General features: G+C 40.8%; 1 long non-coding RNA gene and 1 pseudogene across 2 annotated transcripts in view; both read right to left on the bottom strand.

The window, feature by feature from the left end:
• Positions 1–27,191, bottom strand: part of LOC308388219 (protein NLRC3-like) — a 45,105-nt pseudogene that overhangs the window by 4,434 nt on the left and 13,480 nt on the right. Inside the window, exons 4-6 of the transcript XR_013974736.1 lie at positions 22,096–22,269; positions 17,446–17,619; positions 287–460 (exon numbers count right to left, since the gene is read on the bottom strand). The product of XR_013974736.1 is annotated as a protein NLRC3-like (transcript). The remainder of the gene's footprint in view (positions 1–286; positions 461–17,445; positions 17,620–22,095; positions 22,270–27,191) is intronic.
• LOC308387824 lies at positions 6,665–7,577 on the bottom strand. The gene is made up of 2 exons (XR_013969997.1): positions 7,450–7,577; positions 6,665–6,921 (listed from the first exon to the last, which is right to left on the bottom strand). It is a non-coding gene; the product is annotated as an uncharacterized lncRNA (long non-coding RNA).

The following is a 27,191-nucleotide window of genomic DNA, read 5'->3' as shown; positions in this document are numbered from 1 at the left end:
CTGTGGATTATTTGTTGTTGTGTCTCTGAATTAGGAAAGGTCGGCAGGCTGCTTGCCGCCCTGTGGAGGGCTGCAGCCTAGTGTAGCCTAGAGTGTCACTGTTTGAAATGTGAACATTGTTCTGCTACAGTCAATGGACTAAATCAGAGAAGAAGAAAACAGACTTTACAATGAAGATCCTCAGTGTGGATCAGTATATCAGCCTGATGTCTGCAGTTTAGGGTCAGGCACAACATCATATTTAAAATAATATTCATCTCAGCACAACTAAAACAAGGTGACTGACCTCAGAGTTTCAAGTCTACATCCTGGACTCTCCAGAAAACCACATAGTTGCTTCACTCCTGAATCCTGCAGATTGTTGCTACTCAGGTCCAGCTCTCTCAGATAGGAGGGGTTGGACTTCAGTGCTGATGCCAGATAATCACAGCTGATCTTTGACAGCCCACACCAAACCAATCTGTATAAAGATGGAAAGAAGTAAGTTTTAGTAGACAAAGTGTGTTCTTGAAACTATTTGTTTCATTATTTCATCTGCTCAGAGCTGAAGAAGGTTCAGAATGTAGAAGTTTAGAAAATGGAAACTCCAAACAGCTGAAGCCAACAGGAAGCAGCTTCAAAAGAACACAACAAGAGAAAAAACTCTGAATTTTTCACATTAAAGTCGTACATTTCTAACAAGAGTATTTTAAAGGCGGCGTCACTGAAAGATGTTGAACTGAAGCTTTCACAGAGACGTCTTTTACTGCACATAACCAGGACACAGACTCTTAATCCTGAAATTTGGATGACCTTTCTCTCTTTGTGTTCACAAATGATGCAATAACTCTGTGACTGTCCTGGAACTTTCAGCAGTATTGTTACATCCTTTTTCCACAGCTCTTATGACAGCAGTGTACATTCACTGCAGGCACAATCTGCCTCTGCTTCAGCACCGTTTATGATGCACAAACTGCAGGAACCAAACTCATTCTGGCTCATTTGAATTATGTCTGCATACAAAGACACTTTGAAACTCTCATTAGTATGTTTCCTGGCCTACTAGGAGGGATCAAACTCTGGATCTTTTTTCTGGATCAGTTAAGGATGCTTTTCCATCCGAAGAAAGACCAGCACCATACTTGTTGTGCATAAAAGGTGGGAACATCAGCGCTGCCACATGGGCACAACACTGCATGAACAAGGACTCAGTACTTCCAATAAAGGACTAGGACAAAGAACAGGTGAGTGAGAAGACCCTGTTGGTGTGGACGGACCATCAGGGGCTCCAAGACTAAGGAACAGAGACGTCCATGTACCAGCTGAGGATGCTGCAGTGATCCTGGAAGCTCAGTCCAATCTGAGGCCGTACCGTGTAAACTACGTGAACCACAGTTTCTTCACAGACTTTAGCCAAGTGAACATCTGGAGATCCAACAGTGCACGAGCTGCAAGCGATCAGCTGTTTTCTCATATACACAGATTCTCTCATCAGCTGCTGTGATGTGCATGCACTTCTCAAATCTGCTTGAGCAGCAGTATATCCTTGATGTTGTTCCTTTCTAACCAAAGATATGGGACTGAGCTCCACTGAGCTAGTTCTACTTTCATTCAGATATAAACTGCTACAGTCTGCTGCTCATTTCTTTGCTACCATCACAGGAGCTCTTTATTCTGTTCTTCACTCTTATTGGTTCTTTGTGTGCTTGTCTTTAGAATAGTAGTCAGTCTTATTGTTCAAAGAAGGCAGTCAGTTGTAACTAAATGTAGCTGCTACAAGTAGTTTTTTAAAACTTTATATTTATTGGGTATTTTTTTCCTGGAAAGTGGCCGCCGACCCCGAATCAGATGTGGATGAGGCGGTGTTGTGGGAATCGTCAAATCCGAGCCTCCAGAGTGTGAGGACAATGGCTGGAAAGCCTCAGCTGAGCCTCTAGGGGGGTCAGGTTGGATCCTGGCAGCCCTCACCCTGGGTGCTGGGACAGGCACAGGAGCAAACTGGACACCGGTCACCCCCACCCGAGGGACAGGAACGGCTGCAGGAGTAGGCTGGGTCACAGCTGCCCTCGCCCTGGGAGCTAGCAAAGGAATGGGTGATGGCTGTGCGTCAGCAGCACCGTCCAGAGGAATTGGTACCGGTGCGGGGACGTGCTGAGCCCTAGCTGCTCGAGGAGCTGTTGCAGGGACAGGCTGAGCCTTTGCTGCCTTCACCTGAGAAGGTGAAACAAGTGAAGGTGAAGGCAGAATCTGAGCCGCTGTGCTAGCAGGAAAAGTCTGAGCAATGGGTGTGGAAATAATGACTGGATGAGTGATACTGACAGGTTTAGAGGTGTGAATATTTTTAATAATGGCCTGGGATGATGAAACAGTTTCTTCGGCGGCAGAATGGTGAGTATTAATTGGATAGTCCAGAATGTAATCACAAAACACAGTCTTTTGATTAGGTAGATGGTGAAAAGTCTCTGGCTTGCAGTGAGGAGTAAGAAAGGGAAAGTACTGCCTCCTGCCACTCGAAAATGTCTGAGTCCACTGGGTCACAGACGTGTCTTCGTGGCACGGGTCTTGTCATTCTGTCAGGGATGTGTGTGGATGAGAGGAAGAGATAACCCAAATGCAGGACTCACGGTGAGAGTTGGAGTTTATTATAATGACGGGACGAGCAGAACGTATGATGGCTGAACTGACTGAAAGACTGGCTGGCTGAACTGAGTACACACATGCTGAGTAGACAACATCAATGACAAAACGCTGGACCGAGAGAAACTGAGGGTTTAAATACAGGCTGGATGGTGAGTGATTAGAAACTGGTGAGTAAATGGCTGAACTTAATCTGAGTAAAGACACATGGAAACAACTGGAACAGCAAAACAGGAAATGAGAACGAGTGACAAAATAAACTGAACATGAACAAACTGAAAACACTGGTTGAGCCACCCAGGAACCCTGACAGTCGTTCCATAGTATGAATTTCGTGTATTATTTCTGTCCAGTCAGAAACAGTAGGTGGTTCCTCATTCAGCCATTTATGTGTTATAGCTTTCTTGCTGGCTGCCTGTAGTATCTGTAGCAGTTATCTATCCCGTTTCTTCAATCTGGTTGGTATATTGCCTAAACAAAAAGACACTGAAACTCCGTTCAAGCTGTGACCCAATTATCTGCTTAGTGTGTTCAATCACAACTGACCAGTAGGGGGAGATTTTAGAACACTCCCAAAAGACATGGAAATGGCCTGCCAAAGTATATCCACATCTCCTCCAACATTTCCCTTGGTCAACATTTTTGCTTTGGAGTTCTTTAATCTTAGGTGTGATTAAAAAACAAAACAAACCTCATAGTTTTTTTCCAAGTGAATTCTGTCCATAGTTCTAAACTTAATGTAGGTGGTAGACAACAGTTTCCTTTCTTTTTGTAGTGCTGAGTAGATCATGGAAATTAGTTGTTTTTTTTAGCAGTTTCCCTTTGCATATATGTATAAAAATGTGGACTAGAGATCTTCCCTCCTTATGCTGGGCTCACACTGTGCGATTTTTGGCCCATTTTGAGCCAATTTTTGAGTCGTGCGACTGTTTTGGTGATCAGCCTGATTCTGGCCTTCATCGTGCGTCGTGCATCTGTAACAGTGTTTATGTGGTGTTAAATACCACTTGCAACAAATGTCAGTGTAATGGGGAAACAACGCCCCCCCCCCCTTGGTGTGGCTGGCTGCATTAATCGCTGCCAGTCTGCCGTAGCCATACGAGAGGTGAGTTGTATTGTTCCGCCCACGATATAGCTAAGTAGTACAGCACATAAAACATGTTTGATTAGCTGATGGGCACCAAGTGTAATAAGTGCTTAGTGGACACATGTCCAACACCAGTTTATGTACTTTCATTTGTTTATTATTGTGTAAAACTGTATGCTAAAGTGGAATGCTAATGGGATGTTCTGCCGTAGTGTGCTGTGCGGAGTGGTGTGTGGTGAGCCTCTCCACTGATAAAACACCGTTGTTTCCATTCAGGCAATAAAGTGGCAACGATCGATAAGAGACTCCTTGTCTTCTTCAACACAACGCAGAGTCGAGGAGTCTGCTTGGGCCGAACTGTTGCAGCGGGATGAAGCAGAAACCGGTTACACGTCGTGTAGTATACGTGGGGTAACGAGAAGCAATTAACACCTCACGACCAGCTCCCGATCATAAATCACTTGGTCGTGAGGGTGTCACCACAGCCGCTCACACTGCGCACGCGCAAACACATAAACGTCGGTGAAAAAGATGGAGTAGCACAGCAGTGCAACGTGTGATCTGAACACAAGGGATGGAGGCACTTGTAGAACTCATCCGAGCCTTTTCGATGTGGCCTCACAAAATTATCACGACTGCAACAACCGTGAAAATAGTTGGATTTACACTGCTGCTCAATCACAGCTGCCTGATCAATGTTTTTCATTAGCGATTTAGCAAAGTTGATGGCGGTGGTGTGTGTGTGTGACAGAGAGGGAGAGCGAGCGACAGAATTTCTGTTATAACTTTTATTTTATGGACGCACAGTGTGAGCACTCAGGTCAATCAGAGCATCGGGCCGTATAGTGTGAGACCTGCATCGTGACCTACGAACTTCTAACCCCTGCGAGTCAATTGTACAGTTTGAGCAGGAGCTGAATAACGCGACTGAAAAAAATCGCACAGTGTCTGCCCAGCTTTAGACAACAATCTCCATATTAAAATGCAATTTTAATTGGAGATATCTAAAAAAAATAAATAAAAATCACCTCTCCTCAAGATGTAATTGACTGACATTTGTTGGAAGGTATCTAAACCTTTTTCAGATGATATTTTCCGGTATGCAGTGATACCTAGGTTGCACCAGTTTTTAAACCTACTGTCAATATTTGCAGGGGTGAATGCTGTGTCATATGCTGGCCACCATAGTATTCTCGCGTCTCTTTCTAAGATTTTATCTTTAAGTTCCCAAAACCAGATATTTTGGTACTTTTATGCAGTAGGATACTAGCTGGAAGAGGGACATGAATTTCCACCTGGTCTATTTTTTTCCATCTGGTGTCACATGTTGGGTTGCACCATGCAATCAGGACTCTGAGCTGTGTAGCTTTATAAGTTTTCTAGACATGCCTCCTTTATTTCTAGGTAACTCTAATGTCTCATACTTTATTCTATTCTCCCCCCACCTCGACGGGCAATGCCAGGAATAAATAAAGCAGTTTAGGTAGTACCGTCATTTTTATTAATTCAATCCTGTTATGCATATTCATTGGCAGTAGCAACCATCTGTCAAAATCTGCTTTTTTTTATTTTTATTAAAGATTGATTTATTGCCTTTCCAACAGCATTTTAACCAGCAGGAAGAGAGAGTTCAAATAAAATAGAGGAGGAAATTAATAAAAAAATTTGAGTGTATAATAGTAATGTATGTACATCGTATATGAACAGTGTTAGGGAAACGCATAGATATAGTTATATATACTCTCCCATGTAGATCATTCAGATATTATTACAGGAAAAAAAAAATATATATATATATAGATAAATAAAACAAAGGTATAACATAGTGAGACATTAGGTTTAAGTGCATTATTCCAGGGCTTCGGGCTGAAGTTTAGTCCAAGGGTGTCAAGTTAGTTAGAGAGGCATCCGAGCTAGCGGTTGCAACGATAAGCTGTGTCCTCTTCAGTTCCAGTCCATTTAATTTCACATCTCTTCTCCTGTCCTTCTATTTAGCAGTCCAGCACTCGCATGCCCCCCAGGTTCTCTTTAACAGCTGCAACACTACTTCTCCCATACAGGTTAAATGGATAGAGTCATTTCTGTTCACTATCGATCATCTCCTCACTTTCCAAGAATAACAAAAAATTTCCCCACATTTTTTTAAAGGAAGCATGTTTACCCTTTATCATAGACGTAAGTTTCTCCAAAGCAAGGGATTTTGACAGTGTCAATAACCAAGTTCTCGAGTGTGGTCTACTAATGGATCTCCATGATTTGGCTATGCTATATTTCGCCTGTAACAGGCAGAAGATTGTGGTTTTTTGGTTAACTTTGCTCAGCTGGATTTCAGCGGGGAAAATTCCTAGGATGCATAGTTTAGGACATAGATTGAGCTTGACACTTGTAATATGTGCAATTAAATCTAAAACTTCTTTCCAAAACTTTTGGATTTCTGAGCATTCCCACAGGCAATGCATCAGTGTGCCTTTTCCCCCACATTTAACACATATGTCCGGAGTTTTGGGGTCGAATTTGTTTAATAATGTTGGGGTGATATATGTTCTCAATAACCATTTATACTGGATTAGTTTAAATTGGGTGTTTATAGATTGTGTTTGGGCTTTCAAGCAAGCTTTTTGCCATTCCTCTGTACACAGCAAATCCAGCATGTCCAAATTAACACTGTCGGATTTGATTTCAACACTATTAAAGTGTCTATATGGGTCCACACCAGAGAGTGTTAATTTAACTCTTTTTGGAGAGTTGGTACGTTAACTCTGATTTAGTGTTAAACACCAAATCTGTCTGGAGTTGATAATTTAACACTTGGTGTTAAGAGTTTATATATTAACTCTCAAAGAGTATTTTAGTTTAACTACGTAAGAGTTATCTTCTAATTCATTCTAAAAAGCAGGAATTTTACTGTTCTGAACTTCTAGAAATTTCTTTTGGAAATAAACATTTACTAAAAAGACGCAATGGTTTTTGAAAAACATTTATTCTGAACTGTGCACCACAATTTCAAAACATTTTCTGAAAGATGTAACAGTATACATGTTCTCACTTTCATTAGAATTGTGTTTATCAAAAGGTCTGACATAGGTGAGCTGGTAAATGCAAATAACAGCATCTCATCACTTATTTCTTCAATACAATATGCATGTCCTTCATTCATCCCTTTGTGGAACTTCAACGCACTTCTGCTCTCCCCCATATTCCATCTTCACAAGCATATCCTGTGTGGAGATTGAATAAAAATTAGTTGACACTAATTAATGGCACAAATAATCCAGTAAACAATTGCAGCACAGTAAAAAAAAAAAAAGGAATCCTCTTTGAGCCAGGTAATACTGAACTAAATGTAAAACTTTTTCATTTTTACTTAAACCGTGTGCACAAAACTCTGGAGGGATCTATGCTAACGTAGAATCCAGTCAGGACGCCTGCTACTGCTGTTTGCTCGGTTTTTTTTATGGGCGATCGTTTTCAGGCTTCAAGCAGCACCATTATACCAACATTTCACATTCTAGACATTGTTTTAGGTGTATTTGACCAAAGATTTGACTGAAAATTCACATGCAAGCTTTTTTCAAGGCTGTGGTATTTGCCCACAAACAATACCTTTCAGCTAGCTAAAACAGAATATTATGCTATCAGCGAGCAACATGGCTAATGCCTTTCACACAGCTTTGTCTCAACTCCAAAGAGCCACAGAAGTAAAAGCTCATAATAATAATTGAAACAATCTTTGAAAAATGACTTACCAAGCATGGCAAACAACTCAAATATGTAGAGCAAACTGTTCTGAAACGGCTTCACTTCAGCTTCGATTGGAGCCGTGCTGGGGGCGGAGTCTGTGAATTTACTCTGTTGGTGTCATAGCCCCTGTAGGAGTTCAGAGTTAAGAGGTCAAGAGTTAATGTTTCCATTGTAACGCCTCCAGATTTGACAGAGAAACACTCATTTTTAACACTCGATTTTAACTACTATCATTTTACACCTCAGAGTTACATTAAAAGAATGTGACTCTGCTTAGAGTAAAATTAACTCTACTTTTGCAAGAAGACTATTAACACCAAAACATTTAACACTTTTGAATTTGCTGTGTAGTTATTCTACACTCTAAGTCTTGACACCATGCAAGTCTTTCTTTTTCTGAGAACGTTTGAGAGCCATCTCTGAGGTTGCTGTAGAAACGGGATATTAAACCCTTCTTCAGCTGATGGTTTATTGCTATGTCCTCTAATGAGTTTAGAGTGGGCAATGTTAGGGATTTTTGAGTTTTTGAAATGAAGCTTCTGATTTGAAGAAATTTGAAAAAATGTTTGGTTGGAATGCCAAATTTCTGTGTCAAGCCATTAAAACATAGTAGGGTGTCCTTGTCAAATAGGTCTGCAACTTTGCACAGGCCTCTGACGGCCCACATTTTAAAGCCCAAATCTTTCCAACCGGGTTTAAAGGCCCTATTGCCCCAGATAGGTGAGAATTGGGATAGTGCTGGGGTTTCATTTTTAAACTCGAGTGCGTCGAACCACACACGGATGGTATTTTTAACAAAGAGGTTTGATGTATCTTTCATCAGATCTTTATACTTTGCAGAGTACAGGTAAGTGCTGAGTGGTAAGGGGGTAGTACTTGTCCTTTCTAAATTTACCCAGGGTAAGGTTGTTGTTGAAAACCAGCATGAGGCCGCAGAGAGCTGGGCAGCCCAGTAGTACCATTTGAGGTTTGGAACACAAAGACCTCCCCTGTCGTATGGGAGATATAGTAGCGAGAGGTGCAGTCTGGCTCGTCTGTTATTCCAAATGAATTTAATGAATATTGTTTTTGCCTTTGTGAAGAAGTCATCTGGAGGGTTGAGAGGAATAACTTGGAAGAGATATAAAAATTTTGGAAGAACGTTCATTTTGAGAATATTTACACGTCCAATCAACGAGATTGGTAGCATAGACCATCTATTGATTAAGTCAACAACAGAGTTGATAGTAGGAGAGTAATTTGCATCTACCAAATCATAAATTTTTGGAGTGATTTTTATACCTAGATAGGTAAGACTGTCTCTGGCAACTTGAAACATTGTTTGAATAGGTGGTTTAATTCTTTCAGAATGTTTAAAGAAGAGGATGGCCGACTTGGATTCATTAATTTTATAACCGGAGATATTGCCAAAGAAGTTAATTGTTTTGAGTAGCTGGGGAATTGAGCTCTCTAATTTGGACAGCATTAAGATAATGTCATCTGCGAATAATCCAATTTTGGACTCAATATTATTTGTTCTAATGCCAGAGATATTTTGATTGTTCCTTATCGCAATAGCCAGTGGTTCTATTGCTAGGACGAAAAGAAAAGGCGAAAGGGGACAGCCTTGACGCGTACCTCTACCTAGATAGAATGGTCCAGATATGATGTTGTTAGTTCTAACTGAGGCTATAGGTTTATTATATAATATTTTGACCCAGGTCATGAAATAAAGCCAAATTGAGACAGTACCTTATAGAGATAGTTATGTTCGACCCTATCGAAAGCTTTTTCTGCATCCAAGGAGAGCAGAGCCATGTCTGGATGTTCTGAGTTTGAGTAAAGTACATTCAGTACTCTGCGAATCCCATGCTGCGCTTGCCGGCCTTTTATAAAACCATTCTGGTCAGTATCAGCGAGAAGATGAAGGTACCGTTCAAGTCTGTTTGCCAGTACTTTACTTATTATCTTGGCGTCAGAGTTTATTAATGAGATTGGTCTATAAGATTCACATTTTGTAGGCGGTTTCCCAGGCTTAGGGAATACCGTTATGAGTGCATTACGCAAGGAGGGGGGAAGCTCTTTTAAATCATAACTTTCCGCTAGCATGTCGTATAGAGGGCGTACTAATTTGTCTTTAAATATTTTGAAAAGGTCTAGTGGGATTCCATCTGGGCTGGGAGTTTTTCCCATTTTTAATTTATCAATTGCAATCGACAGTTCACTCATAGATAACTGAGAGTCTAGTTCACATCGAGCTTCTTCAGACAGTGAAGGGGTGCTTATTGAGTCAAAGAAGGATTCTAGTGATTCTTGAGTCGCATCTCCTGTTGAGGTATATATTGTGAGTAGTAGAGTTCAAAGAGTTCATTTATTCTGTAAGGATCTGTGGTGTTTTCGTCTGCAGTTCTAATTTCATTTATTGTTTGTTCGTTCAGTAGAGTTTTTATGCGCCATGCCAAAAGTTTTCCTGCCTTTTCCCCCTGGTCATAGTAGGTCTGTCTCAGTCTAAATAGTCCTGCTGAGGCTTTCTCAGTAGTTAATTTATCATATTTTGAGCAGTTCAACCCCTAAATATTTAATTAAGTTCGTATTCCAACTACCCTTTAGGAGTTTACAAATATATTTGTTTGGTTTATATTTAGAGATCAGAAAAATTGAGTTTTGTGAAGGTTTAATTTGTACCCAGAATATGAGCCAAACATATTGAGCAAAGATAGTAATATTGGTAGGCTAATAGTGCGTTTAGTAACAGTCACAAGGACATCATCTGCATATAAACAAACCTTGTACTCTTTGCCATTGATGATAACACCTGTAACTTCCTCGCATTCTCAATGGCCTGTGCCAATGGATCAATAAACAGTGCAAATAGAGCAGGGCTAAGAGGACAGCCCTGTCTATATCCTCTTTTAAGAACTAAGTCTGAGAGGTCCCCATTAACGTTTATCCTTTTATAAGGAGAATTATACAAGGACCTCAAACAACTAATCATCTGGTTATTAAAACCAAGGTGTTTTAGAACCCAACATAAAACTCCCATCTGACGGAGTCAAAGGCTTTTTCAGCGTCAAGGCTAAGAACTACCATCTCTATGTTTTTGATATCATTTATTTGATGAAGTGCCCGTCTTATGTTATCATGTGTTTGTCTATTCTTTACAAATCCTCTCTGACCAGTATCAAAAGTTCAGGGAGTATAGGTTCAAGTCACTTGGCCAATATTGTTGCAAATATTCTATAGTTTATATTTAATACTGAGTCTGTAGGAGCTATATTTGGTTTTGTCTTTTCCAGACTTTGGTATTACAGAGATGAGAGCTTGTCTCCATAATACTGTTATTTTGCCCCCCCCCCCCCCCCCCAAAGATATAATTAAAACAGGATTTCAGTAACGGTGTAAAAGTATGTTTACAATTTTTTCCCTAAAGGGAAACCATCTGTGCCTGGCATTTTATTCCTCTTCAACTTTGATATAGTTTTATTAATTTCTTCCTCTGTTATTTGTTGTTTAAATACCTTATTTTGTTCTGTCCCAATAGAAGGTAAATCTAGAGAGGCCAAGAAGTTATCTACAATTGTTAAATCTGTTGCTGGGGGCTGGTTATATAAATTTGAGTAATACGCAACAAAGGATTTTTGTATGTCTTCCAGGTTATATTGTATCTTATTGGTCTGTGGGTTCTTTATTTTGTGTATATACCTGTCGCCTTGCTGTTTACGTGTCTTTCAGGCAAGAAATTTCTTAGCTTTGGGGCCATTTTCATATTAGGTCTGCTTAATAAATCTATCTTTGTTTTCCATTTGGTTCTCATACAATTCGTTAAGGACCTGCCTTCTAAGTAATAGCTGTGTCCGAGTATCTTCATTATTATTTTTCATGTATTCGTCTTCTAACCATCTGAGTTTCATGACTGCCTCCTCAATTTGTCTCTCTTTTCCCTTTTTCTTAATAGGTGACCACATTAAAAATTTACCTCTGAGAACTGCCTTAGCAGCATCCCATAACACAGCGGCCCCCAACCTTTTTTGCACCACGGACCGGTTTATGCCCGACATTATTTTCACGGACCGGCCTTTAAGGTGTCGCGGATAAATGCAACAAAATAAAACTAGTACCGGTACCGAAAAAAAGAAGATTTATTCATAACACACGTGAAAAGACCCAGGAAAACCGAGTAAATGATAAAAACGATAACAAAATAACGCTGAAAACCGATAAAAACCCTGAAAAAAATACATTTCACACCTGAGCCTCAACTCTCGCGGCCCGGTACCAAATGAATCACGGACCGGTGCCGGTCCGAGGCCCGGGGGTTGGGGACCGCTGCCATAACACACTGGGTGAAATGTCTCCATTGTTATTATCATTCATATAGTTTTTAAATTCATTTTCTACAGATTTACAGAACTGAGTTTCATTGAGAAGGCTGGAGTTAAATGGTAAATGGTAAATGGCCTGTATTTATATAGCGCTTTACTGGTCCCTAAGGACCCCAAAGCGCTTTACATATCCAGTCATCCACCCATTCACACACTGGTGATGGCAGCTACATTGTAGCCACAGCCACCCTGGGGCGCACTGACAGAGGCGAGGCTGCTGGACACTGGCGCCACCGGGCCCTCTGACCACCACCAGTAGGCAACGGGTGAAGTGTCTTGCCCAAGGACACAACGACCGAGACTGTCCAAAGGGTCGCTTTACGCCTAGTGTCCAAGTGTAATGTCAAATAAACTCCAGCATGATCTGAAATGTCTCTTACTCCTATATCACAATCAATAACCCTGTGTCTGTCTGAGTTGAGCATGAAAAAGTAGTCCAGTCTAGAAAACATCGAATGAGAGTGAGAAAAAAAAGAAAAACGTCTTTGGATGAAGATCTCCCCATACATCCACCATGCCTAGTTCTTTAAGCAATTTATTTACTTGATTTGCTTCAGGTAATATCTTTTTTGTTCCTGTTGAAGAGTCTAATGGTGGATTAAGGTGAATGTTCCAGTCACCCCCACATATTATCACCCCAGATACTTCTGCACATATTAAATCAAAAACTCTTTTAATCAATTGCCTGTCTCTTCCTAGCGGTCTGTAAACATTTAACAGTGTAACCTCTTTATGGTTAATAAAACCCTTCACTAATAGGTACCAGTTTGATCAACTAGTCCCTGAATGCAATTGACACCCTCTTCTTGACGAGAAGCAGACTTTAAAATTGACATTGGGACATCAGTGGTTCGCACTAAAGCAAGAACACCACCATTATTTCATGCGGCTACCATATCGGCGCCAGCTGTGGTCTCAAGGCTGGAGCTGAACATAACAATCTGTGTTTAGACTCTTCGTTCCAAACGCTCTTGTACACTTATCTCCGAGGCCGAGCGCTGGATGAATAGCTGCAGGGCAGGATGGCTGTATCTGCATCAGCTTACTTCTCACCCCTTACCCACCGCTGTGGCTTGTAACGTGCTTCATGATGTTGTGATGTGGACATTTATGTGCTCTTTGTGCAGAGGAGTTTTTTGTTTTCTGTTGTCATGCTGTCCTCCCATAGGAGCGCAGCATGAGTAGAGCTCTCTCTTCCCCTCCTCAACTTGCCCATTGTATTGTACATTTCAGTGTTTTTCCATAATACTACCAGCCTCCGACTTGACTCCGCATAAGAGGCTAAATGACCTCCTCAACAGGCCTCTGGAGTCTTGAAGTCTTCTTCAGGAAAACAGGAAACAGGAAAATGTTGCATTACCGCCACCAACTGGTGTGGCGTGTGGACCGAAATGACAAAAAAGTAAAAAATAAATTCAAATCCTCCCAAACAAATGGGTCTGCCTTAAAAACCAAAACTTGTTTAACTTTCACTTATAGAGTTCATGCGAAAGAAATCAATCAAGTCCAGGTTCACTTTCATATCGTCCAGCTTTGTGATCAGATGTCTTCTTTCAACATCATACTTCTGACAATGCAATAAAACATGTTCGCACACTAATATCCATATCTACCATCGGTCTCCTTGTTGCTTCTTTTGCTCTCCTATATGCCATTTCACTTCCTTCAACTCCATGATGCACTGATACCCATAAGAATGTGACCATAAGCCACATCATAATATATCTGAATAGTGTTTGCTGGATCTCAATCAGAATGTCAGGCCTGCATTTTGAGTGACTGTCTTGCAAACTGGCCAGTGACGAGCTCGAGTCCGAGCATATGAGTCTTGAAGTTCTCCAGAAGCCTGCTAATGAACTAATCATTTGATCCAGGTGTGTTCACCCAGGGTGAGATTTAAAACCTGCAGGACACCGGCCCTCGAGGCCGGGAGTTCGACACCCCTGCTTTAGCCAGATCGGCGCACATGCAGTAATGTACAAGCGTGGGTTTTTCAGCCAAAGGGTCATGATTACTTACAAAGATGAGGAAAGTTTACATTGGCCATAAAGTTACATTGGTGATTGTAAAGAGGAAATCCTCAGATGGTACTCACGTTGTGTCGGAATGTAATTTTTCCTGAATGCATTGTACTCTCATCTCTCTGTTGTAGCGTGGCGCCTCTGCAGTTTCCCATGGTGGTCGTTTCATCCTTGTCCTCAGCAGTTCTACTACAGGGATCAGGTTTCCACCGTCCATCAGTCCTCTTCTCCTCTTCTCCTCTTCGCCTCAGATCGGCAGCCACCTCCTGTGCTTCATTATAGATTACCAGTCCGGTGTTAAAATGAACTTAAAATGAACCTGGATAGAGTGTCTGGAAACGAAGGCCTTTTTCTTTTAACGCTCTTCGAATAGTGGCGTATCCCTTTCTCTTCGCCAGGGTGTCACTGGTATAATCTTGCTCAGAAAACACGCATTTCCCTTTATACTGAATGTGTCACGTTTCTGGGTCATTTTGACCCAGCATTTTCTCTTTCTTATATTTTGGTGTCTTTCTTTAGTGATGCTGTTTTGATTATTATTATTATTCTACATTTAGTTCAGTGTCAAGCCTGCGTCTTTGTAAATTGTTTCTTGTTTCCTGTTTTACTTTGAAGGTTCATGTCTGATGTCAGTGTGTTCAGTTTTACTCCCCCCCCCCCTGTCTCATTAGCCCTGATCTCTCCCAGCTGTGTCTCCCTCCTGTTTCACATTCCCTGATTACTCCCCTGTTGATATATGCGTTTTCCTTTGCTCTCTGTCACATCCTTAATGTTGCTACCCTCTGTGTGCTGTGTGTTTTGTCTTGTACTCCGGTTTAGTGGCTCAGTTCCTGTGTTTCAGTTCCTATGTTTTGTTTTGTTTTTGTGACTTATATTTATGAGGCGTTTTTCCAACAATAAAAGCTGCGTTTAGTCCCATCTTTGAGAGTCCTGCGTTTGGGTCCTTTCCTGCCTTTTTATTTTTGTCTTTTGTTATCCATGAGTTTAATCTTAAACTCAAGGAAACATATAACAACAGATCTTGGGTTCAATTCCTGCGGAGGCTTAGGGCCTAACAAGCGGTGACATCTTTGTATCCCTAGCGGGGTGTCAGGAAGTCCCAGCTCAGTCTTAATAAAATTGTCAATAAATTCCATTATATTATTTCCTTTCGCTCCCTCCAGTATGCCATGAATACGTACATTATTTCTTCATGAGCGTGCCTCCAAGTCTATTAGCTGTGCCCGAAGGTGCTCTTGTAGTTTAAGTGTATGGGAGAGCATGTCTTTCACATCCATACCAAATCCTTCCATTTCAGACACGCTCCGTCCAGTCTCCTCAATCCTTTGTAGAGATGGACCAATCCGATATTACGTATCGGTATCGGTCCGATACTGACCTAAATGACTGGATCGGATATCGGAGAAAAATAAAAAATGTAATCCGATCCATTAAATATCACGAAAGCACCTCACAAAACTTGCAACACGCCGTAACTCACCTCAGAACGTTAGCACGTCGGAGCAGTATGCATCACGTGATAGAGCAGCTGTGGCATGGGGACCTGTCGGTGGTCTGGATAGCATGTGGAGCTTCGCTAGCAACCCGGCATTTCATCTCCCACAAAGTTATCCCCGAGAGAAGTAAAGCAAGTGTGTAAGTCCACCTCTGAATGTTTGTAAAGCATTCCTGCGTTAAGCTTAACAAGCGACTGCCTCTCCTGCTGCTACTTCAATCATGAAACTGCTTAATGATCAGCTGATCGGCTTTTCTGTCGCGAGTCCGTGTCTCTAGTTTGCTTTTGGCCCACTTTGCACCACAAAGAGGAAACCAGCGGCTGAACAACAGCAGCACGTTTAAGCTTGATCAGCTGTTGTTAGAATTTATTTAATATTACTTTCTACTCGAGGATCTTTTTCTACGTAGCTGACGCTGGTAACTGTGCAGGGGCGGATCTAGCAAAGTTTAGCCAGGGGGGCCGATAGGGCATTAACAGGGAAAAGGGGGCACAAAGACATACTTTTCTTTCTTATTCTCATTTAAAATGTCGAGCTTTTAATAAATAATTATCTGACACCCAAAGTTTTAATTTGATGTAAAATGAATAGAAGTCAATTACTGTATATAGTGACTATTAAGTCTAATATATATACCCTAGTAAGCTATAGTACTTTTTCCTTTGGGAAGGTACCATCTGTGCAGTCTGCAGTTCTGTTGAAGAAAGATGTTGAATCTATTTAATATTTCTTGAAAAATAATTGATTTCTGTGCATTTTTTTTCACACTGCATCAAATTAAGGTTGATTACGTCGATTAAGCATCATGAGGTGGAGCGTGAGGGGTGGTTCCCTATTTTTTATTTATTTATTTTTGTTGTTGCTGGGAGTTGGAACCCTATTAGTTAGGTTGCTTAATATTTATGCTAAGTACTCTTTAAAATACCACAATAGGGAGGATGGTGTAGGTTTAAGTTTATTAGATTGATCAGTATTGCTGAACTATGAAATATTTTTTTTTGCATACAGGTATAACAGAATAGCTTTAGTGTAGTTGTTGTTTTAAACTTGAGTATGAACTTATACAAAATGCAGCAAGATATTTTAAAAAACAGTTTTGTTGATTAAAAAACACTATATCGGATTCATATCGGTATCGGCAGATATCCAAATTTATGATATCGGTATCGGTATCGGACATTAAAAAGTGGTATCGTGCCATCTCTAATCCTTTGAGCCATTTCTTTCAAGTCAGTGTTGATAACACTGAGCTTCTCATTCATCTCCTCTCTCAACTTTGATAATTCACGGGGGATATCAGACTGAGTGGGTGTAGTCATTCCTGCTGCAGTGTTTGTCCTGATTGAAGTGACCTCACACTGTTCTCTGTAGAAATGATATCAGTCTGACTCGTCACAAGTTTGGAGGCATGTTTATTGTTTGCTCTTCTGGAAACTCTCAGTATAAAATATGGAATATGCAAAGGAATGGAGACACGCTTCAGTCTTTGTGGACCTGTTTCTGTACCTGCCACCATCATTCTAGATGTTTGTACATCAGCTTATGAAATCCTGCCTGCTGTTGAAATCTTTATTTATTATTCTCCAGCTGCTTCACTGTCACGTTGTAAGCGGAGCTGCCTGAGCCCCGCCCACACAAAAGCTTCCAAACAGCAGACACATACCTGACCAGTTAGCATTACCCAGCATGCCGTGCAGCAGTGTCAGTTTGTAAATTTGCAATAACTCCTGCTCCAAACTGTTTGTTTCACAGATTGCTATGTGCCGTGACCTTTGACCAGCTAAAGAGAGTCAGCTGTGGATTATTCACAACTGTGTCTGATACTTAGAAATTTGAGGAAGAACGGTACATAGTTAATCAGAGTCCCCTCTCTCTGAATTTGGAAAGGTCGGCAGGCTGCTCGGCACCGTGTGGGCCATGGGCCATACTTTGAATATGACTATTGGAAATGTGAACATTGTTCTCCTACAGTCAATTAACTAAACCAGAGAAGAAGAAAACAGGCTTTACCATGAAAATCCTCAGTGTAGATCAGTATAATATCAGCCTGATGTCTGCAGTTTAGTGTCAGCACAACTTTCACATCATATTCATCTCAGCACAACTAAAACATGCTGACTGACCTCAGAGTTTCAAGTCCACATCCTGGACTCTCCAGAAAACCACACAGATGCTTCACTCCTGAATCCTGCAGGTTGTCCAGGCTCAGGTCCAGCTCTCTCAGATGGGAGGGGTTGGACTTCAGCGCTACTGCCAGATAATAACAGCTGATCTCTGACAAACCACAGAGCTTCAATCTGTAGAAAGAATGAAAGATGTACGTTTATTAGACAAAGTGTGAGCTTGAAATCATTCAGCGATTCATAATCTGTTCAGAGCTGAAGAAGGTTCAGAATGTAGAAGTTTAGAAAATGGAAACTCCAAACAGCTGAAGCCAACAGGAAGCAGCTTCAAACAAACACAACAAGAGAAAAAACTCTGAATTTTTCACATTAAAGTTGTACATTTATCATAAAACCATGAAAAAGACTTGAAAAAGCTGTGTTTTCCATTCAAGGAACCACATGGCTTCACTTTTAAAGGTGAAGTGAGAAAGAAATGGACATATTTGAAGTCCAACACCTTTTTTCTAGTAGCTAGTAAACAAACTACTAGCTCATTTTCCTTCCGACAAGTCATCTTCTGACCTGGACTAACAACACAGGTCTCTATGTGGAGCTGGCTGTGAGACCAGTGCTCAGGGAGCGTCTACAAAGTGCAACACTGAAAGAAAATCAGACACAAATTTGCTTCCCGCACTTTCACACAAACACCTACTGTCATAATTTTTACCAAACTCTGTGGATCCTTTATTGAAAATTCTAATGTGACTCAAATGGTCAGACAAAAGAGGGTTATAAATAAATATGATAAAATGTTGTATATTAAAAGGAAGTTGTTGAATCATTTTCCTCATAAACCAAACATGATTCACAAACGTGTTTTTACAAATACTTTGATCTGCAGGATAACCCAGATGTTTAAAGGCATTTTACTCACGCTGTGTGAGAGTCAAGTTATTACTCAATATTTATGGATAATGTTTTTAAATTGGGCAGAAATTCAATTCAATTCAATTCAATTTTATTTATATAGCGCCAAATCACAACAAAAGTCGCCTCAAGGCAACTTTTGTTGTGATTTGATGTAACTACACTAAGCTCAAATATCCAACAGGCATTTAATCCCATTTCAGTTTGGCCTCATCCTGGGCCAGATTATCCAACACACACTGTGACCACAGCTGGGGTCCATTGAAGAGACGGGAAACAAAACCAACAAAATAATAAAGAGCACCATTTGATTTTCTTACATTTTAGCTCTTCAAGCCAAGCATACTAAAAACATGAGCATATGTTTTCTGATAAAATGATGTCACAGGTAGAGTAAATTGGTGATGTTACAGCCTTTCTCCGCTCTGCTGCCGAGGCTGTTAGTCTCTCCCAAACTCAGCTACAGGACTTCCAAATGAATGAAATCAGCAGAAGTGATGTGGCCCACATACTGGCCCCTGTGCTGGCTCATGTATGGATTACCTCTGGCAAACCTGATCTGGGCCACTAAAGGGCCGTCATTTTTTGTGGTATGTGGGCATGTATAAGTTGTGTACAGCTAAGTGCCAGTTGTAGACACACTTCTGTCCCTGTGCTGGCCCAGAACCGTTTCAGCTCTGGCCCCGATGTCAGCCTAATGTGTACCTTAATCAAACCATGTAATAACAACATGTGCCGGAACATAATAGTGCAAAAGTAACATGACAAACCTCTGTTCAGACAGTGAATGGATTGACTCTTATATAGCACTTTTCTGGTGGTCTCCCGGATTACTCAAAGTGCTCTATACAACATGCCACATTCACCCAGTCACACATTTTCTCTAAACAGAGTGCTTCCTAACAATACACAGTCACACTCTTGACATGCAGACTGGAGGAGTCAGGGATTGAACCACTAACCTTCCGATCAGTAGGTGACCTGCTCTACCTCCTGAGCTACAGCCTCCCACTGGGAAAGATGAGTAAACCGTCACTAGGTTTTGGATAAAGTGTACACTCACAAATCTGTCAAACTGCATTTGAAACGTTGTCTACTATAGCAGTATAGTATTGCAACATGGCATTTGGGTCTTCTAACTAAGATAAGATAAGATAAGATAAGATAAGATAAGATAAGATAAGATAAGATAAGATAAGATAACCTTTATTAGTCCCACACGTGGGAAATTTGTTTTGTCACAGCAGGAAGTGGACAGTGCAAAAGTTATGAGGCAAAAATTAGAATACAATAAGAATAAATACAGTACACAACTGTACAGAATAGAATAAAATAAAATACTATATACAGTAGAATAAAATAAAATAAATATACAATAAGATAAAAATAGAATACAAATACAAATACTATATACAACTGAGTAAAAATACAACGATGACAAAAATAGGAAAATAGGAACGTAAATAGTGCCATCATTGCCAGACCTGGCCCACATCTGGTTGACATACACCCTGCCATGACACCAGTCAGTCAGAAGTGCCAGCTTGATGCCAGATCCGGGCCAGACCTGTTTTCTATGAGCCTGGGCCACATAAACCAAACCACATATGGCATGCTATCACATAGACAGTACCATCTATGCCAGGCCTGGCCCATATTTGGATGACATACGTCTTATGCCAGAAGTCAGCCAGCAGTGCCGGCTTGACACGGCTTGCTATATGGGTCACATTCACAGTGGATTGTCACTCATGAAAAAGCTCTGGCTGCTTCATTTCTGATTTCATATCAGAGACTTTAAAGCTTCAGTTAAGCTGTACTGTGATGCTTCCTTTCCATATTCCAGTGAGGCCTTCATAATGATTTCACCTGTTCTGTACACACACTGTGTGCCCTGTATGTCTAATTATTGAAGAAGGAATTATTGAAGAAGGAAAAGAAGCCGAGCATTCAAATCCATCACACATTTGTGATGTAAGCTGAACATCCAGCCGTGGCCACATGGAGCCATCATGGATGGATTTAGTGTGAACAATAAAATAGGCAGTGATGTTTCTAAATCTGATCAGTAAAATAATGACATTAAAATGATGTGATTACATGGAACTGGCAGATCCTGGTTCAGGCTCCAGTCTGCAGTGATGTCAGCTATCATGTCCCACCTTCACTGGAGGCCATCTTTGGCTTTATTGTCAAATTCTACTCTGATTGGCTGGCCTGGAATCCCTGCTACCCATAATGCAACAGGCGTCAGACACAGGCAAAGGGGAGAGGTAAGTGACGGACTGATGAGAGGTAAGTGACGAATGGATGAGAAGTAAGTGACAGACGGGTGAGAGCTAAGTGAAGAAGCTTCTCGGATGAGAGGTGAATCGTCTTCAAGTAACTTAAAGAAGTCCAGACGCTTTTCTTTCCAAGCTCCTTAGACCACGTGCTATGGAGTTTTTACATGTTTTGGAGTTTTTACGTGTTTTGGAGTTTGTACATGCTTCAGGGTTTGTATGTGCTTCAGAGTTTGTACGTGTTTGTACGTGCTTTGTCTCTTGGGGCCACCGTAAATATACTTTTATTTATTCACTCCACATAAAATGTAATAAATAAATCATATAATACAAAAACCAACTATTTACATTTTGGTTTAAAACAAAACATATCCATGCATTAGAATGGCCCAGTCAAAGTCCAGATCTAAATCCAATCGAGAATCTGTGGCAAGATCTGAAAACTGCTGTTCACAAACGCTGTCCATCTAATCTGACTGAGCTGGAGCTGTTTTGCAAAGAAGAATGGGCAAAGATTTCAGTCTCTAGATGTGCAAAGCTGGTAGAGACAGACCCTAAAAGACTGGCAGCTGTAATTGCAGCAAAAGCTGGTTCTACAAAGTATTGACTCAGGGGGGCTGAATAATTATGCACACCCCACTTTGCAGTTATTTATTTGTAAAAATGTTTGGGATCATGTATGATTTTTGTTCCACTTCTCACGTGTGCACCACTTTGTGTTGGTCTTTCACATAGAATTCCAATAAAATTGATTCATGTTTGTGGCTGTAATGTGACAAAATGTGGAAAATTTCAATTCAATTTTATTCAATTTTATTTATATAGCGCCAAATCACAACAAAAGTTGCCTCAAGGCGCTTTATATTGTACAGTAGATTGCACAATAATAATAGTTCAAGGGGGCCAAATACTTTTGCAAGCCACTGTATACAGCAAATAATAAACAACTCAACACACTGGGTTACAGACCCAGGACCGTGACAAAAACGGCCATTTCTCATTCTACAACTCCAACAACTGTACATGAATTATACTTCATACACAGATCCACAGTCTCTGATTGCTCTGAAATCTCACTGACAGCCAATAGAAATAAAGAAAAGTCCAGACATACAGTCACACTCTACAGCCTCATCTGTACTGACTTCATCTTCACTGACTGATAGAGCACAACATTGAACCTGTTGAGGCTGAAAAACTGTCCTGTCAAACATCTCCCCGTCACCACTCCACTTCTGTCAGCCTTTAAATGAAGCCTGCTCAAGTCTGTCACTTCTATTTGGAGCCAAAAGGAAAAACTGTTGTTCAGTCCTTTGGAGAGACACAACATTTCTGAAACCACTCAAATTTCTTCGCATTTGTCTTCAGACACATCCTGAACATTTTTGAACAGAAGTTTCAAACATCAATCAAATTTCTTAAACATAGAAAAACAACACACTTCAGTCAGTGAACTCACCTCAGAGTCTCCAGTTGACAGTTTTGACTCTCCAATCCAGCACATAGAAGCTTCACTGCTGAATTATGCAGGTTGTTTTCACTCATGTCCAGCTCTGTTAGATGGCAGGGGTTGAACTTCAGAGCAGAGGCCACAACTTCACAGTGAGTTTCTGAGAGTTCACACTGAGTCATTCTGTAATTATAGAAAAAATTAAATGTGTTATTATAAAAGCAGGTTTGAAGATGGCGCCCAATGTATGTGGATGCTCATCTATTGCCGTCAGTTTTGTTTGTTTTTATATTGCTCCTGTCATGTGTGACTCAGGAACCAGCATTACTGATGTACAACCGCAAATTGCTTCTGAATCTCCGAAGTACTTGTCAAAATACAGTTCCGTTTGCTAACAGAGGAAAGAAATCCTGGTGCCCGCTGTTGTCACAAATACCAACTTACCTATGCCGTGTTGTCATGCTACCTCCCCAGCGAAGGAGTCAGGGTAGGGGCAGTGGTTGGCTGGTTATACTCAAGCTCGCCTTGTTGCATCGTCCCACTCCCGTCCAAGGAATTCATTGATTATATCATGAAGTTTTTATGCATCGGCAATTCCTGGACCCTTTGGATTCCTGCCCAATCCCTGTGGTCGGCTTGGATGATGCTCCACTCATGACCCCTGTCCTCTTCAGCTCAATGTGCACCAGATCAAACCTCTGCAATATGAGGCCGCTGTGTCGGGCTCACTATGCTGCTGAGGTTCATAGCTCTGCCTCAGCTCCTGTTATGGTTGGCCTGGTAAATGCCAGATTGCTGGTAAACAAATCTCTTATTCTGAGGGAGTTATTCACCTCCTGGAACATGGACTTCATGTATGTCCCCAAGACTTGGCTAAACACTGGTGAGTCTAGTTTTTTATCTGAACTTTTAACAATGAGTTGTTCCTATTTTAACAAATACAGTGGTCCCTCGCTATGACGTGGTTCACCTTTTGTGGCCTCGCTGTTTCGCTGATTTTTTGGTGTGCAATTTTGCATGTTTTTTTTTTAACAGCATATTGTCTTCAATCAATCTTGTGTCCTGTACAGTACAGAATGTGTTCAGCTTGTCAAGTTTACATAAATCTTAGTAGCAGTGTGCTGTACTGTATGTTTGTAAGTTTTCTTCCCAACAAACACAACAGTGTCCACGAAACGTTTTGCACCGTCAAAGGTTTTTGGTTTCATTCTATAATACTGGACTTATTTTTCTACCAAGGTTTGAACTTAGAGTGTTTAAACAAGAGAGAAAAGTGTGAAAATGTTCATGCCTGTCTGAGAAAAAGTGTATAAAGTCTGTATTGAGGGGTTTTACAGCCTTAAAACTTCTATAATTGTAAAAGAAAAAAAATAGAAAATTAAAGAAAAAAATAAAGTTGGCTACTTTGCGGATTTCACCTATCACGGGTTATTTTTAGAACATAACTCCCGCAATAAACGAGGGACCACTGTACTGGACATCAGGGAGAGGAGGAGGTATGGTGGTTGTTTTTAAAAAGGATTTTAAATATAAACAGCCTTCATCTTCCAGCTTTGAGCTGACGTGTTCTAAAGTCAATCGCGCTCTGTTCTCTTTGCTATCATTTATCATCCCCTAAATTACAATAAGAACTTCATAAGTGACTTTTCAGAATTTCTAGCTGGGATGATGCCCAACTATGATCACATTTGTATTGTGGGAGATTTTAATATCCATGTCTGCTGTCCTGACAAACCTCTGGTGAAGGATTTTTTAAGCCTCACTGACTCCATTAATCAGTCAGTACCTGGTCCCACACATGAACACGGTGTGGTGGAAGATTTTTTTTGTTGTATTGATCTCGTATTTTACCCATATCAATTTAGTAATTGTAGAATCACATTTTCACCAGTTGCATGCATGTGCACCACAAATGGGCCTTATGCTCTATCACACACAGTGTGGCCATTGTAAGTTCATAGGAGATGCTAACCAGATAGCGAGACTCCTTCTGCTTATCAGGGATATAAATCTCTAGTTGACGGCTAGGCAGAAAATAGAATAGAAAATAGAAATAGACATGTAAGATTTGTGGAATGTCTTTGCCTGTGTGGGTAGATAAGATTAAAATCTCTGTCACTGCCTTTTCCAACCAAATGGCTGTATTATTTGAGCTTGTGTTTTTGCACACTGCACTTCAAACCAGTGCTTCCGTTTGTCACTGTTGGATCATTAACTCTTTCACTGCCACCCAGTTCTCCTCTGCCTTTAGCCAGCTGTTTACAGACCCCCAAAATACAATAAGAACTTCTTAAATGACTTTTCTGATCTGTTGGCTGAAATTATGCCAAAATATGATCATGTTCTTATTATTGGGGACTTCAATATTCATGTGTGCTGCCCTGACAAGCCAATGGCAAAGGACTTTTTAAATCTTATTGACTCTTTTGATCTTGTGCAACCTGTGTCTGTGCCTACACAAAAATATGGGCACACGTTGGATCTTGTTTTAACTCACAATTTACCTGTCTCTAACTTAGAGGTTTGTGATGTTGTATGGTCAGACCATAGGCCTGTCCTGTTTGAGGTTTTCCTTCCTTGTACTAAAGTTAATCTTCCTCCTGTTGCTGCTAGGAGCTGTCGTATTTTTAACCCTTCCTCTGCTGGACAGTTCTCTATTGTTTTTAATCAGAACGGCGGCCTTCCTGATTTCATATGCAATGATACAGAAGAGCTGAGTACGTGGTTTTATTCTGTCTGCCAAACTGCTTTAGATTCAGTGGCCCCCTTTAAGCTTAAGCAAGTTAAAGCCAAATCTGAACCCTGGCTGAATGAAGACACCCGGGCTGCCAGAAGAAAGTGTAGGAGAGCTGAACGTAAATGGAAGAAGGATCAACTTCAGGTGTCATACCAAATGTTACAAGACTACTGGAATTCTTACCAGAAAACTGTAAAAGATGCTAAGAGGAAACATTTCGCTACTATTATTCAGGCAAATTGTCGTAAGCCTCATGTCTTATTTAAGACTATTGATATGGTCCTTCATGCTCCACAGTCTTCTGTCGAGTCTTCTCAGGAAATTTGTGAAAACTTCCTACACTTTTTTATTGATAAAGTGCTATCTGTCAAAGCACAGACTTCCCAGTCCGTTCTCGACCCTTCTACCCCTGTCCCTAGTTCTGCTGTCTTTGACAGGTTTGAGCCAGTTTCCATGCTCTGCCTGCAGGAGTTGGTTGCTCACATGAAGCCCTCAGGTTCCCCTTATGATGCTCTCCCTCCTCGATTTTTCAAAGAGGTTTTTCTCACTATAGCATCAGCTGTACAATCCATTGTAAATAGTAGTCTGTCCTCTGGTGTTGTACCTGTCAATCTCAAACATGCAGTGATTCAGCCTCTACTCAAAAAACCTGCTCTTGATCCTGATATTATTGCGAATTACAGACCTATTTCCAAACTGCCTTTTATCTCAAAGATTCTTGAAAAGGTAGTTTACAAGCAATTAATGTCCTTCCTAGAAGAACACGGTATTTTAGAAGTTTTCCAATCTGGTTTTAAAGCTTTACATAGTACCGAATCTGCCCTTTTAAGAGTTTTTAATGATGTGTTTTTGGCAAATGACTCAGGTGACTGTGTTATTATTGTGCTGTTAGATTTAACTGCTGCTTTTGATACAGTGGATCATAATATTTTAATTTCCCGTTTAGAGCAGTTGGTGGGTATGCGGAGTACCGCACTGCAGTGGCTCAGATCCTATTTGGCAGAGCGAACTTTCTCTGTGAAACTAGGGGAGTTTGTATCCTCTACTGCTTCTCTTCAATGTGGGGTTCCACAGGGTTCAGTTTTAGGCCCGCTTCTTTTCTCTCTAGATCTCCGACCCCTTGGGTCTATTTTCAGGAAACATGGGATTTCTTTCCACTGCTACGCCGATGACTCCCAGATTTATTTCCCACTTAAAAAGATAAATGGCTTCTCAGTAGACCCGCTGCTCAGATGCCTTGATGAAATAAGGACTTGGATGGCTTTGAACTTTTTACATTTTAATGAACAGAAAACAGAAGTGATGGTTTTTGGTGGCGCTTCTGAGGCCACTATTATAGATCTTGGTTCACTGGCACAGTATGTTAAACCAGTCATCACTAATCTGGGAGTTAAAATAGAGGCAAATCTTAAACTTGAAAGCCAGGTCAGAGCTGTTGTAAGATCTAGCTTTTTTCATTTGAGGGAATTAGCCAAAATAAAGCCTATCTTATCGAAACAGCATTTTCAGACAGTAATCCATGCCTTTGTTACTTCTAGGCTGGATTATTGTAACGCACTTTATTTTGGGGTTAGTGATGCGTCCATTAGGCGCCTGCAGGTTGTGCAAAATGCTGCAGCACGTCTTTTAACTGGAACAAAAAAGTTTGAGCACATTACCCCTATTTTAATTTCACTCCACTGGCTACCTGTACATTTTAGGATTGTTTTTAAAATTCTCTTATTTGCTTTTAAATCTCTTAATGGCCTGGCCCCCCCCTACCTCTCGGAGCTACTACAACCATATACACCTGCCCGTTCCCTTAGGTCCGCCAATCAGCAACTCCTTAAGGTACCGAAAACTAAGTATAAACTTAAAGGTGATCGTGCTTTTGCTGTAGCTGCTCCAAAGTTGTGGAATGATCTGCCCTTGCATGTTAGGCAGGCCTCTTCTCTCTCCGAATTTAAAAGTCTTCTTAAAACATATTTATTCGCTGAAGCCTTTGGCATTGATTAGAGGGGTTGACTCAATTTGTTTTAACATGTTTCAATTTATTGTATCTATTTATTTTATCGTATCTCATTTTAATTTTCTTTACGTATGCTATTAACATGTACAGCACTTTGTGAAACTCTGGTTTTATGTTAAAGTGCTTTAGAAATAAAGTTGGTATGGTATGGTATGGTTTGTCCCCACTGATCTACTTCCTGTGGACACAAAGGTTTGGATCTTCCTGCCAAACTATCTTGGACTGGCACCATTAAAAACCAGGCAACCCAAGGCTGAAACCGAGCTTTGGTTTAATAGCACCACATGGGCTGTGAGGAGGGAGTGTCGTAGAGCTGAACGCAGATGGAAGAGGGACAAACTGCAGGTGTCTCTTCAAATC

This window comes from Rhamphochromis sp. 'chilingali', assembly GCF_963969265.1.
Source record: "Rhamphochromis sp. 'chilingali' genome assembly, chromosome: 20".
Taxonomy (NCBI): domain Eukaryota; kingdom Metazoa; phylum Chordata; class Actinopteri; order Cichliformes; family Cichlidae; genus Rhamphochromis; species Rhamphochromis sp. 'chilingali'.
Note: the sequence above shows the minus strand (reverse complement) of the source record. Positions and strands in the feature narration are given on the sequence as shown.